A 13638-nucleotide genomic window follows, 5' to 3' on the forward strand; every position below is an offset into this window, starting at 1 on the left:
TTATATGTAACGAAAGATACATCGAGTATATTATATAAAATTTTATTATTTCTAATTTAAGTTATATCCATGCTTTAACCTATTATATACAAATATCTCAATACTACCAGTTATTTAAAACTAAAATTAAATTTTATACGACAAAAATAGGTAGGTACATAAAACAATGCTTTACAAATGACTTCTATCTCTTTATAAATATAAACATATATATTATTATTATTATAATAATGTATTATATCTATGTAAGAATAATACATATAGGTACTATCAGGATACATGTATATTTATTATTTAGATTTTGAGCACTTAAAAGGCATTTATATACTTATGCAGCTATATTATAACAATGGTGAGTGTATTTCTTATTTTGAATACACTCTTTGGAGTTTGGTCAAATAAAAGGCTTATTATAAGGTGTAGAGTATATTATATATATAGTACTAAACTATGTAGGAAATTAGTCTTGAAGGGTGTAATTCAAAAAAAAAAAAAAATGCGTAAGTTACAGCATGTTAAATTGCAAAAGAATGTTTAGATGAGTAAAAATGTATGCACCATTAATAAATTGTGCGCTAAATTGAGAAATGACATAATAATAAGCATACTTTTACGTAAAATAATGCATTTTTGAACAATTGAAAATGTACATTTTGAAATATTTATCGTAAAATAGAATAAGATATGTATAAATAATAAGGACTTAATATATTAATAAAAATACAATACATTTTTGTACGTTTATCCAATTATTTTTTATGGATCATTTAAAAAATGTATGTGATTATATCTAATATAAACACATAAGGTACATAGTAAACTGAAATACATCCACGTAAAAATTTTATTTTATTTTTTGAACATTTTTCACTGATTTCAATATTCAAAGTATGATAATTTTAGTAATAATATAACACTGTTTTGAACTTAAATGAATAAAGCGTCATGACTAATAGGTGAGAGTAGCAACACATCAATCAGTCATTGTCCTGTCGGTACCTACTATTTGTTATAGTAATTATTTTTCAAACTATTATTTTAGACTTAAATTATAATTATATTTTTGCCTATTATCGCTTGTAATTCATATAGTTTAGCAACTATATGATAATTAATTCATAAAAATAAATAAAATCGTCAATAGTGAAAAAATGCGAGGTTTTAGTCTAGTATTTTTTGTTAGAACAATAATAATATAAATACGTTATTTTATATTATAATTAATTATAATGACCTATCAAGAACAGTCATAGCTGTAGTAATTATTATGAATAGGTATTTTAAATCTCAAATTCTAAAATTATATTACTTAAAACATTATGAGTAAAATTTATAATTATGTACGTACTATAAGTAATATTTTTTGTAACGAGTAATTGTTTACCTATACACAAGTATGAAAAATTGTATGCGTTTTTTCTCTTAAGTTTGAATACTTATACAAATTATAATGATATAGGTGTAGACTATTATAGAATATAGACCGAGGTATAGACTATAGACTATATTACGGAGGCAAGTACCAAACCAACTTGTAATTTAGCAGGCAAAAAAAAGAAAAACGTTCGTTTTTGGAAATAGAAAAAAAAACTTTTAAATTAGTTTTACGTTCGACGTAGGTTAGGCATGTTCGCGCGTGTGTATAAGAAAAAACAACAAACACACAAATGGGGTCCGAGTGGTGAGTTTTGTGGTGGTGAGGGGGGGACTTGGAAAATCGGAATGAGCCAAACTACTGTTGCAATTCAAACCGTGTCCGGGTCGTACCTACGATTTAGGGGACGGGCCAAGGGATCTCGAGGACGGGTCGTAGTGTACGTTTATTATAAAAAAAAAAAAAAAAAAAATAGTTGTAATAAAAAAATAAAAATTATAAAAACGGATCCAATTTTAAATCGGAACGACGGTAAGGGAAGGTATTTAACAATAATAATAATTACCTCGTGTACAATAGTGGACAATGCGATGATATTGCGTAGCAGGTCCCACTTTGGACAGTGTTCGGACTCTCCGGTCTGACTCTTCTCTCTCGGTTCCGTCGACGTACCGGCGATCGGGTTTTGACGTAGTGTGATCAGAATATAATAAATAGATAAATATATATATATTATAATATATACAATATATATTGTATACTATTATTGTAATATACGCGTGACGGACTAACGATGATAATATTATGATCCGTTTAGCCGCATTTGTCCAATAATAATAAAACGAGTCGATACGAATCGACGAGGAAATACGACGAATAAAAAAAAAAAAACAAACAAACAAATAAAATAAAAATTAATTTGCGACGAAAATGTCACGGACCGTAAATCGGACGAATCGCCCGCGCAAAACGACGACCGGCGTGCGTGCTCCCGACGGCGGACGTGCTGGGCGCGTGGCTGGACGCGGCGGACTGACGAGTGACGACGACGGCCGTACGATGTCTTTCGTAATGTTATAATTTTCGCGTGCCGACGCGGTGCGAGAGAGAGACGCGCGCGCGAGAGACTCGTCGTCGTGTGCCGCCGACCGGTGTTCGGCGCTGACGGCGGCGGCGATGTTATAAAACGATGCGCGCCGCCGAACCGGCTACGGCGGCGCCGCCCTCGGGTTTTTATTACAGGAGCTCCGGGGGCCCACCAAGACGCGCGCATCCGTCAAAACGTCGACGATATTCCAAAATAATAATAATATAATATATTAGACTATTAGGGGGGGGGGGTACACTTTGAGTTGTTATTATTGTTTAAAACGTTAACTATATTTACTGCAGCTCTAACTATACGTTGACTTTTGACTAACGATGTATTATCGCCAAACCAATGCAATATTGCAAAAGAATATACCTATAATATTCCGTGACAAAATTACACACCGCCAATATAATTAAAATATGTAATACAAAATACATATTATTAGAAAATCGAATTCGAGTATAATTTATTATTGATATTCGATAGTAAGTTAATTACCTACATCTGGTTTTATAGTACTTTTATACTCTTATATTTTTTCTGTATATTATAAATATTCAAATATTACGATCTATGCTTTAATTAGAGTAATTTATTTATGTAACAAATAGTAAAAAAATATATTATATATTATATTAAAAGCTAACTTAATACACTTACCTAGTTGCTCGTTAAAAATGCCAATTCTATAATATGATGATTCAAACTTTGATTAATTTGTTATTAATATTCGGTTTGTATAACTATATTATAACTTATAATAATTATATTATTTGTATAGATAACATTATTAGGTAAATTTCATATTTTTATCATATTGACAACAGTTTTATTGCATGTATAATTTGATGTTTTGTTTTTCAGTCGTGTCGGTCTAAAGAAGAATGAAGAATTTATTGTTATTGTAAGCTCCAAATCGTTATATTATTTTTATTATTATAAAATATGCGATACGAGAAAAACTTTCGAATTCAACGAAATTCGTGGTAAACATATTGTATACTAGATCATTTTTGTAAAATAAATTTTCCTGGTGGTACACACATTGTCACGATATTAAAAATAAATCATTAAAAGTTTTTACATTTTCTTTGGATTAAAAGTTAACTTATTAATGGTTACATATATTGTTGGATATCACGTCTTAAAGGTAACTCATCAACACTTATGGAGAAAATCGTTTCTCACTAAGCTCGTTAATATTTAAAGTCTTACATATTGAAACTGTAGTTACTGTATTCTGTGTATTAATGTAATAATGGTTGATGAATTAGGTTATATTACGTCATATAATTTGTGTGATATTGGTAATCGGTTTTATTAATATAGTAATGTAGTGTAATTTTTGACCAAGTGTATGATTGTACGTATATTATAATATGTTACGGTAAAAGTACGAATACCGTTAGAACCTAGGATTTATCGGTATATCTTACGTTTTAAACAATGTGATCAGTAAATTCTAAGATATACGATAAAGATAAGTGTGGTTAAATCCTAATGATTATTGTGATTCAGACTTTTACAAACAAGATTTGAAAAATCTTAAGATAAACAACCAGCGTTATTAAAAGTTTGAATTTTTTTAACAATTATGTGATATTTTTTCTCTTGCTTTATTTACATACGCAAACAAATTACTATTTTAATAATTAAGAGCAATCAGTGACAATGCAAAACACGTTGTTTCCATTTTTTGCTTTTTCCAGAAACATTGAATTTCTATAGTAGCTTATCAGAAAGTCATGGTAAAAACTAAAAATCTAAGGTATTCAAAAAATATAAAAAAAAACTGAATCTACTTATGATATTCGTTTATATTTAAATTTAAGTTTTGGTAAATTTAAACATCATTTTATAAAGTGAATCGTGCTTAAATATACTATTTCCACCACTTAAATCGTTTTGACAAAATTCTATGGAAATAGTACGTTTTGACCATATTTCATCATAACGTACTATTTCCACGAAATAGTACATCTTGGCATATTTAACGAATAGGTAAATATATTTTATTATTTGTTTAAAAAAACGACCTAGAAATTTATTTTTCATAATCAACTATTTAGTGAAAAAATAAATACTTAATACTTTTTTTTTTTTTACTGTTAAATCGCTACAATGTTTTGTATTATCTTTTTAAAAAAAATAAAACCTTATTTTATAATCATTAAAAAGGAATTATACAAATAAAAATAAAAACAACACATACTTTATTTTTAACATAATTGATTCACTTTAACAATAATACCTTTTTTTAAAACAAAATAACATAAATTGTGATTTTACTATAGGTAAAATTAAATTAATTATAGAACATATGAAATGAAAACAAATATCAATACATTTTACTTTGATCAAATTATTTAATCAATTTATAACAATTTCTAGTTTGCAGTCTTTGCTCTTTTTATAAGTGTTTATGGATCTTAAAAACTGGTCTTTTCCAGTATTATTTTATCACAAAATGTAAATAGGGTTTTTAAGGTTCCGTACTGTAAAACGGGACCCTAATACTGAGGCTCCGCTGTCCGTCTGTCCGTCTATCACCAGGCTGTATTTCATTAACTGTGAATGTTAGACAGTTGAAATTTTCACAGATGATGTATTTCTGTTGCCGCTTTAACAACAAATACTTAAAATTCATCAGAATCAAGATTTTCATGAAGAAAAATTGAATAAGTATCGTATATACCTACGTCTTGTTCGTGGTATCTTTTGCACCCATGACAACAGACATATTTTTTTTCTTTTTTTCTTTTTCATACTTATCTCAATTTATTTGTTTGATTTAAATAAATTCAGTATCTATATTTATTCGTATGCAAATAAATTAAATATAAATATATTGTGATTATAAAACATTTATGTTATACAGTTCTGACTTCTGAAGTACTATTGAGGAGAAACTGCTGTGTCTTAACCCGTAAGTCTCATAGACCACTTAGTTATGTTAATTATATTATTAAGACTAAATAAGAAAGCAAATAATTAAAGCTGAACAAAAAAGAGTGTCGAGAAACAAACCGGAAATAAGATTGAAAGAAATCTAAAGAGACAGATTGCAAACTCAAAAAGATAGGTCTTTATTTGAAAAATGATCAAAATCATCACAACAAAAAAATACAGTAGCTTATCGTGTTGCTCGACTCGAGTCTGAATATCACGAAGCAGAACAATCTCGAAATACCCTAGCACATCTTAATGCTCGTCGAGATGCAGATTATCAAATTAATGAACAAAATACAGGCAAGTCACGTAAAGAAAGGTTTATGTCCAACTGTAGAAGCAGTTTGTCAAGAATATATTTCTGCAGTACAAGAAGGGCATTCTAACCCATGTCACTGTTGTGGACGTTTGTGGCATAAAAAGAGTATAAAATTTACCTATGCATAGTATTTTTATACTTGTTATTTACCTATATACATTTAATACAAAATATATTATATAAAGTTTCTATTCAAGAGATGAAAATATTGAATGGCCAGGAGGAAATTTATTTTCTTGGCCTGTATTTTTTTCCCACTCCACCCCTCTCAACAGACATAATTTTTTGCTATTTTTATAGATAATGGTACGGAACCCTTCGTGCGCGAGTTCGACTCGCACTTGGCCGGTTTTTTGTTTTTTTTCTTTTCTATATATTTATACTAACATTTTAAAAATATACTGGAACTTGGTATTTGTACACCCGGGTAGGTTATATTAGGTTAGGTGAAGTTAGGTAAGTAAAAAAAAATAATAATAATATTATAATGATGGGAGGGTAGCAATCATATACTACTATCTATATAATAATTATTATTTAAATATATTAACTACTTCCTATAAGTGTATTAGATAAATACATACATTTATATTATTAATTACTATTATTTATTATATATTGTATTTTACTCGTATATTACTATTATACAGCGATCGACTCGGGGAATTTTCATTTCAATGTATTACTTAAAATACGGTTATACAAACATTAAAATGGCGTGTTGTAGCGAACAATTATAAAAACTCTTTGTACATTACTAATGAAAAATATGTTATATTATTAAATGACATCAAAGAATTAAAATCTGTCAATAATAAAAAATCAATTTACTATCGGTGACTTAAATAAATAATAAATACTTTTGCAGTAATATTTAATATTAATATATATTTATTGTCACAATATTATATAATAATTTTATTAATAATAATATAATTGTGTGTACTTATCTAATATACTATAGTGGGTATTAAGCAATTGCTAATGCACTTAAATAAATAATCATTGTTCTTACACACGATTATAAAACAAAAAATATGTACCTATAAAATATAAAAATATCACATAGTTGTTTAAAAATGTCAGACTTTTACTAACGCTGATTGTTTATACTAAGATTTTCCAAATTTGTTAAATAAAGTCCAATCTATAAAACAATCATTCGGGGTTTGACCAAACTACTTTGTGTATCCTAAGTTTTACCGAATTCAATCGGTAAATGTTCGAAATCTGTAATTTACAGACCGCAGTAGGAAAAATCTTACTTTCAATTCATATTTTTACAGTAACACAAAGATATTTTATTTATAAATTTCATCAAAAATGATAATGCTATAAATATTTAAATAATAAATGATAATCTATATAACTCATCAAGTTGATAAATTATTTTTTATTATTCATTAAAATTAAAATTATATAAATATTTTTTGATTTTTGTTTCAAAAACTACACCTATTATCATAAAAATATTTTTATTCCAAACATTTTTTTTTTAATCTTATAAATAATTTGATTATTTTAAATAGTGATAACATTTTTTTAATTTAAAACATAAATATAAAGCTGTGCTCTTATGTCACCATCTTTTTATTTTTGTTTATGATAAGTAAAATAAAATAAGAAAATAATTTCTCACAATTGTTTAAAATATATTTGTTAAAGTTTGTTAATGTTTTTTAATTGAAAACCGAATAAGTTGATGATTATTTTTAGTAAAATATTAAACAATTGTTATAGAATTGTCAATTATGTATACAAAAATAAAAATAGTACTAAATAGAAAATTAATATGCATTCAAATATGTCATTAGTTATTAACAAATTTTTAGGATTTTAAAAGTTCAATTTGAATTTAAAATTGAATTGATATATATATTACATCGAATTTGGGAGTAAAATGTTTATACTACATTTTTTAAAAATGGGATTTTAATTCATTTAGTCCTTAAGTCTTTTTTAAAAAAACTTTTTTTCAATTATTTAAATATTGAATAGGTAATTAGTCTTAAATAAAAACTTAATTTTTACTTTTAATTTTTATCCTTTAATGTTGGTAAATCAAATATTTTTTTTTTTAAGAAATAACTTATATTATAGAATAACCTCTATGCATTATTTAATTCACAATAAAGAAAACTGTATTTTATTTATTTTTTTTTTTATTTGCCTATGTATTATTACTGAAGTAGGATATGTGATTCCATTGAGTACAGTAAAAAATATCAACGTTATACTTGTCTTAAGAAGTTCGTACATCAAAAATTGTATTACTGAGGGATAAGTTACATTTAAAAACTATTAACAAAAGTTATATATATATTAAATAACATAACAAAACAAAAAAAAAAAAACAAAAAAAAAAATTATAATAATAATGTAAATTAACAACTATATGTCTATATGCTTAACTAATAGTGTTGAAATGAATCGCTTAAAATTATAATATTTTTATATATATTCAATACATCCAACTAAGCTTTGATAAACAACCCATGAGTTAGAGTCAGTTGTTTCTTTAACACACTGTTTGTAGTGTTTGTACAATCGTTTAAACCATGTTTTCAGAATCTCATGATGTAGGAATGCATATTTTCAGTGTGCATTACAATAATAAAATAAGGTGATAATTACACGGCGTCTTGGGTAGGCTATTTAGCTACATCAGTGTCATGTAGGACCATTACTCATTTTTACTTGTATAATATAATTATAAATACATATTTTATAGAATTTATACTCCAGTTAGAAAGTTATACATAAAAATTATATATAGTTTATTAATTATGAGTAAATTAATATTAATGTTATAATAATTATAATTCAAACTAGTATATCAATATGTGATTTGATACAGAGCGCATTTCAACTTAGTCATTCCAGTCTGATTGTCTTTTATTATTTTTGATTATATAAAAAGAAAGATTTCCGTAAAGTGACCGAACAATATTCAGTCATACGTGAAATATTTTCACTAAAATTGAATTTCCCAAATTATATAATGACGAACATGCATTCCTGCCTAAATCAGCTATTACATTTAAAATGATTTCATCACAAAATAATGAAATAGAAATTTATTGAATTGACTATCATTAATTTATCCATTGAAAATTATATTCCAATGAACAAAATATTATCATAATATAAATAAATAGTTATTATATCTAAAAAATTTTAATTAAGATAATATTGTTATAATTTTAAAAGTTTCTTTTGACTGATTTAGTTTGTCAAATCACAATATTTCATACTTTTGAAAAACTGTTAATTCATGTTTAAACTTGTCATTTCTATATCACCGAACTTTCAGTGTATTTTAATTATTTTACAGACTTTTTAATGCACAATTTGAAAAGTTGTATACAGTTTTATGATAGTTATTAGTTATGACCTGTATTTTTTTATTGAACCTTAGGATAAAAAAATCATAATATACAATATCATAAGTTTGTTATACGTAGTTGGTTGATAAATGTTGTGATAGAACTATATTTTTTGAAACATAATTTGTGGAAAAGTAATTTTTAAGACTGTTTAATGTAAAACAAATATTTTTTCTATGAAATGAATCATGGATTAAAATAATTTTAATACTACCTACGTGTAATTTTTATAAAAATGTTGAATAAATGAACTCCGCTAATTTATTATTAAAATTATATGTTGATTATTGAAACTTAGATATTGTGGTCCTAAGAAAACTAAAAAAAATGCACTAACAATGTAAAACAATACACTTATAAAATGTACAAAAAGACTAAAATTATGAAAAAAGTAATGCTAAGTATAAAAAATATTTAATATTTAACATGCGCGCAATAATATTTGTTGAAAGAATATATGATTTTTATTTTTTAGTTTATTAATTTAGTGGCAAATTCAAAAGCAAGCTATTGTTAAGGAGAAATGAAAAGTGACACTGAATGTTAGATACTTATTGGTACACTTAAATCGCCCTGTTGAATAGTAGATTTTAAAAAAATTAATTTTAAGGAGAATATGTTAAGCTTTAACTATGAGATTTATCAATACTAACGTACGTAGAATAAGAATATGTATATTATAATGAGAATAACTGTGTGAATTATTGTAATAAATAAACTAAAAAATATAATAATGTAATAAAATTAGGCTAAATAATTTTAAAACTAATTGTAATTACAGAATGATAAGAAGAGTAATATTGGATTATTTAAAATTTCTACTATTATACTCTTCAGATTACAAATACATTTGCAAACTTTGTAATTTTGACAGAATTTTAACTTAAGTTACCTAATAATACAATTAATTATAACCATAGATTTTAAAATGGTTTTAATTGTCTTTTAGTACAGTTAACGATGAATTATTATTATTGTTTTTCAAGTTTTTTTATATTCAAAGATCATTAATAAAAATAATTAAAAATTGGATATTATTACCCAGATTATAATATTACTATATATTTAATATTTTATTAAAATTTTAAGTAACTACGGTTATTTATTTTTAAATTATAATTAAAAAAAATATTATTGGCCTAGACATCAAAGATTTTGTTGGCCTAAGGCGAAAATATGCCATTAGTAATAAAATGATTCCATCATTATCACTAATAACTATACGAAGTTTCCGGTAAATTGTAGTCACCATAAACAATATATTGTAAAATATTACCTAACTTATATAATACCCAATCGATCGTTTGAGCGTGAACTGTATATAAACTAGTGAGACTCTTTAGTGAAATATAATAGATCTCAATTATAAACATTAAAACCTTACAAATAGTAATGGCCACAAACAATTAATCAATAGTAGTATTAGGAATATCTATAATTGTAGACTTTATTACAATTACTAATTGCATAGTTTCTGTAAAATCTATGAATAGAGTAAATTATCAAAGCCCAGGTCACTGTCATTTATGTTATAGCCCATGAGTACCTTATCATAATTCATTAAAATATTTTCTAATTCTAGTAAACTCATTTTTTTGTTCCTTGATTACAGCTTGAATAGCTCCAAGTTTCATATAGGTATAAGGATTTGATAGACAATTATAAAGACTACAAGGATTTTGGTTTTGGTTTTGGTTTTGAATTTATTTTACTCCTAATGTTGAAAAGCAAACATGGAAAGTCTCCTTTGACTTTAAATATCGTAATCATAATTATAGAAAACATTATAAGTATATATTTCGAAAATGAAATGGTAATTAATTAAGCAGATAAGAGACCGGAAAATGCACAATATGTGTTGATTGCACAAAAACACAAATTTAACTATTATTAATATTATTATTTCATCAAACAAGTATAACTTTATTTACCATTATATCATATTATTTATTTTTGTATATTGATGGACTCATTTAACATTTTTGATGGTTTTATATCAATCCATATCACTGGTAAAAGTTTTCACTTATAATATACATTTCAGTTAAAAAAAAAAAAAGATTAACAGTACATTCACATTAACAGTAGGAATTAAAAACAATCTACTATTATAATAAGTTTCAAAATATTATTTTCTATACACAATTAAATTTTCATTATATTTGGACTAATTTTAGCTTATTTATATTATCATTAATCATGGCAAATTATTCACACCGTCGCTAGTACAGTACGTCGCGGTTGGTATTGACGCATATCTTATAATAATTCAAACTTAACATATTGTCCTTAATGAATTAGATTCATAATTGATGATCTATTACAGTGTATTCAACGTGAAATGGTCGTTTTCGATGAACTTTAGTTATCAGACCACACATAATAGTTATATCTACCTAGTAATGTAAATATCATTAAAATTATAATGAGACTAAATTCAGTGTACCTACTAAGAACTTCCCGACAACAGTCGCATAAATGACCACAAGTTACGCTATAGTTTCTTTCATTGATAGTTTAACTTAATATGTAGAATATAAATTATTAAGGTGGGTTGGACTGAAAAGTATAGTCTCGAAAAAAACTTGAACTGATCATCTTTATTATGTATTATGTCATACCGAACATAAACCGAACAATCCAATGCTAAAGTCGAACTGAAAATTGTATTCAAAATTGAACCGAACTCGATGAAAATATGAATTTTTTAAACAATATAAATCCGAAATAGTTATAGTATTATTTAAGTCATTTAATATATAAATAATTCAATAACACAAGAAATAATCGCTGTTTGGACAAAACATTTTATTTTTTTTATAGTTCTCACTTTTTTTTTTTTGCACATTTTAAAAACTAAAATCGGGGTTGTTCCCCTGAAACCTTTTGTTGTTATCTTTGTTTGATTTACTGTTCATAATTTTTATAATATATAGTCTAAACGACAATTATTATAGCAGCCTATAGCCTATGCGCGAGTCACTTGTGATCCTTCCCTGTATCCGTCATAGATATTCTAATGAACTATAGGTAAACAGAAATGTTTAATATTCGTTATACCTATATACATGATAAACTTCAAAAATATTTTGTATATTATACACACTTTATTATAGTAGTGAAAAATATAATAACTTGACTACCTATGGGCTATAAAAACTATATAAACTAAATAATATAAACCTCTCAATAAAAAAAGTTGATGAATAAAACATTAAATGTTACTTGATATTATCTTGAAATTTTGGAGGAGTATGTCACATATTATATTATACGAATGAGTTATGAAGTCGAAAATCGTAGAAGCAATATGATGCCAGTATTATACTTCCCTTAAAAAACACTCGAATAAGTATAGCTTTAGGATTGAGTTCGATGATTAATTGTCTGAAATGTTTTAGACGAAAAAAATGACTTTACCAGATGCACTTTGTTAAAACGAATATACTTTAGTATACAGAAACTACCTACTTAAAATTTGAGTAAAAATATTTTTAAAATTAAAAAAAAAATCGTCAAAATAATAGTAGTATATATTATATTTTTAAAATCAAACTTTTCATTCAAAAGTACAGTAAAACAATATGTTTCAATCCCATTCTTTGAATAAAATTATAAAATTATATTATAATTTTATATTAAACACACATTCATACATGCACACACATATTTATTCACAATTAAAATTGTTAATTTTAGTAAATCAATAATATTTGTATGACATTTCTAATATTCGTTTACTCTAACAACGGTAGTATCAGAATAAATGAATGCAAAGGAATCAATTTTTCTTGTAAGGCTAAAACCGAGTCAATTTAGAAAATTATATTTCAATATACTTATTTCTAGGAAATAATGACAGTGCCCAAAAATTCTAGGAACCAAGATTTTTGTCACCATTTCAATAGTTTGTTTTCAATATTATGGTGAAATAATGAGCAGAAAATATGCTGAAATAATGTTAGAACTATTTATACTGCAGTATATTTTAACATACTTATTTCACTGTCAGACATATTCCAAATACCAATACTTACCTGATCACACAATGTCATAACATCAACCAGTATATCACATTTAGTTTACCATGCGAATACGATAAATTTTACTGGTAAAATAAATTGTAAATCTTACCGTTTTTTTTTTTTTTGGAAATTTTTTTTTTTTTACCTATCGTTATTATTATATTGAGTAACCTTTCATTTAAATTTGTTTATTAACATTATTTTAATAACATTTAACTCACGAGTACAGGTAAACGCGTAACATAATATTACTATATAATATTAATGTTTTATATAATATCACTATAAAAATTAAACTAAGGTAATATTAGGATAATATTATGCGATTAATTATAACTTTTACATTTTTTAATAATTATTGTAGATAATTAATTATGGGACACTAATTCATAAAAATTAATTTCACTCTTGCTTTAATATTGATTTTATGCTGATTCATAATATATTTATTAGATAAAAATACTATGTACCCGGGGTAAAGGCCAGTGAGA

At 25.4% G+C, this 13638-nt stretch overlaps 1 protein-coding gene across 4 annotated transcripts in view; it reads right to left on the reverse strand.

Annotated features, from left to right (window-relative positions):
- The window catches only part of LOC114125499 (pseudouridylate synthase RPUSD2-like), a 394976-nt gene extending 392485 nt beyond the window's left edge, over positions 1-2491 (reverse strand). For 3 of the 4 annotated variants that reach the window (XM_050205682.1, XM_050205679.1, XM_050205681.1), the window contains exon 1: positions 1941-2491. The gene's annotated coding sequence lies outside the window, so the exon portion shown is untranslated. The remainder of the gene's footprint in view (positions 1-1940) is intronic. The other variant, XM_050205683.1, reaches the window with a different exon arrangement.
- Between the last annotated feature and the right edge of the window lie 11147 nt (positions 2492-13638).

The sequence above is a fragment of the Aphis gossypii genome, chromosome X (genome assembly GCF_020184175.1).
Source record: "Aphis gossypii isolate Hap1 chromosome X, ASM2018417v2, whole genome shotgun sequence".
In the NCBI taxonomy this organism is placed as follows: domain Eukaryota; kingdom Metazoa; phylum Arthropoda; class Insecta; order Hemiptera; family Aphididae; genus Aphis; species Aphis gossypii.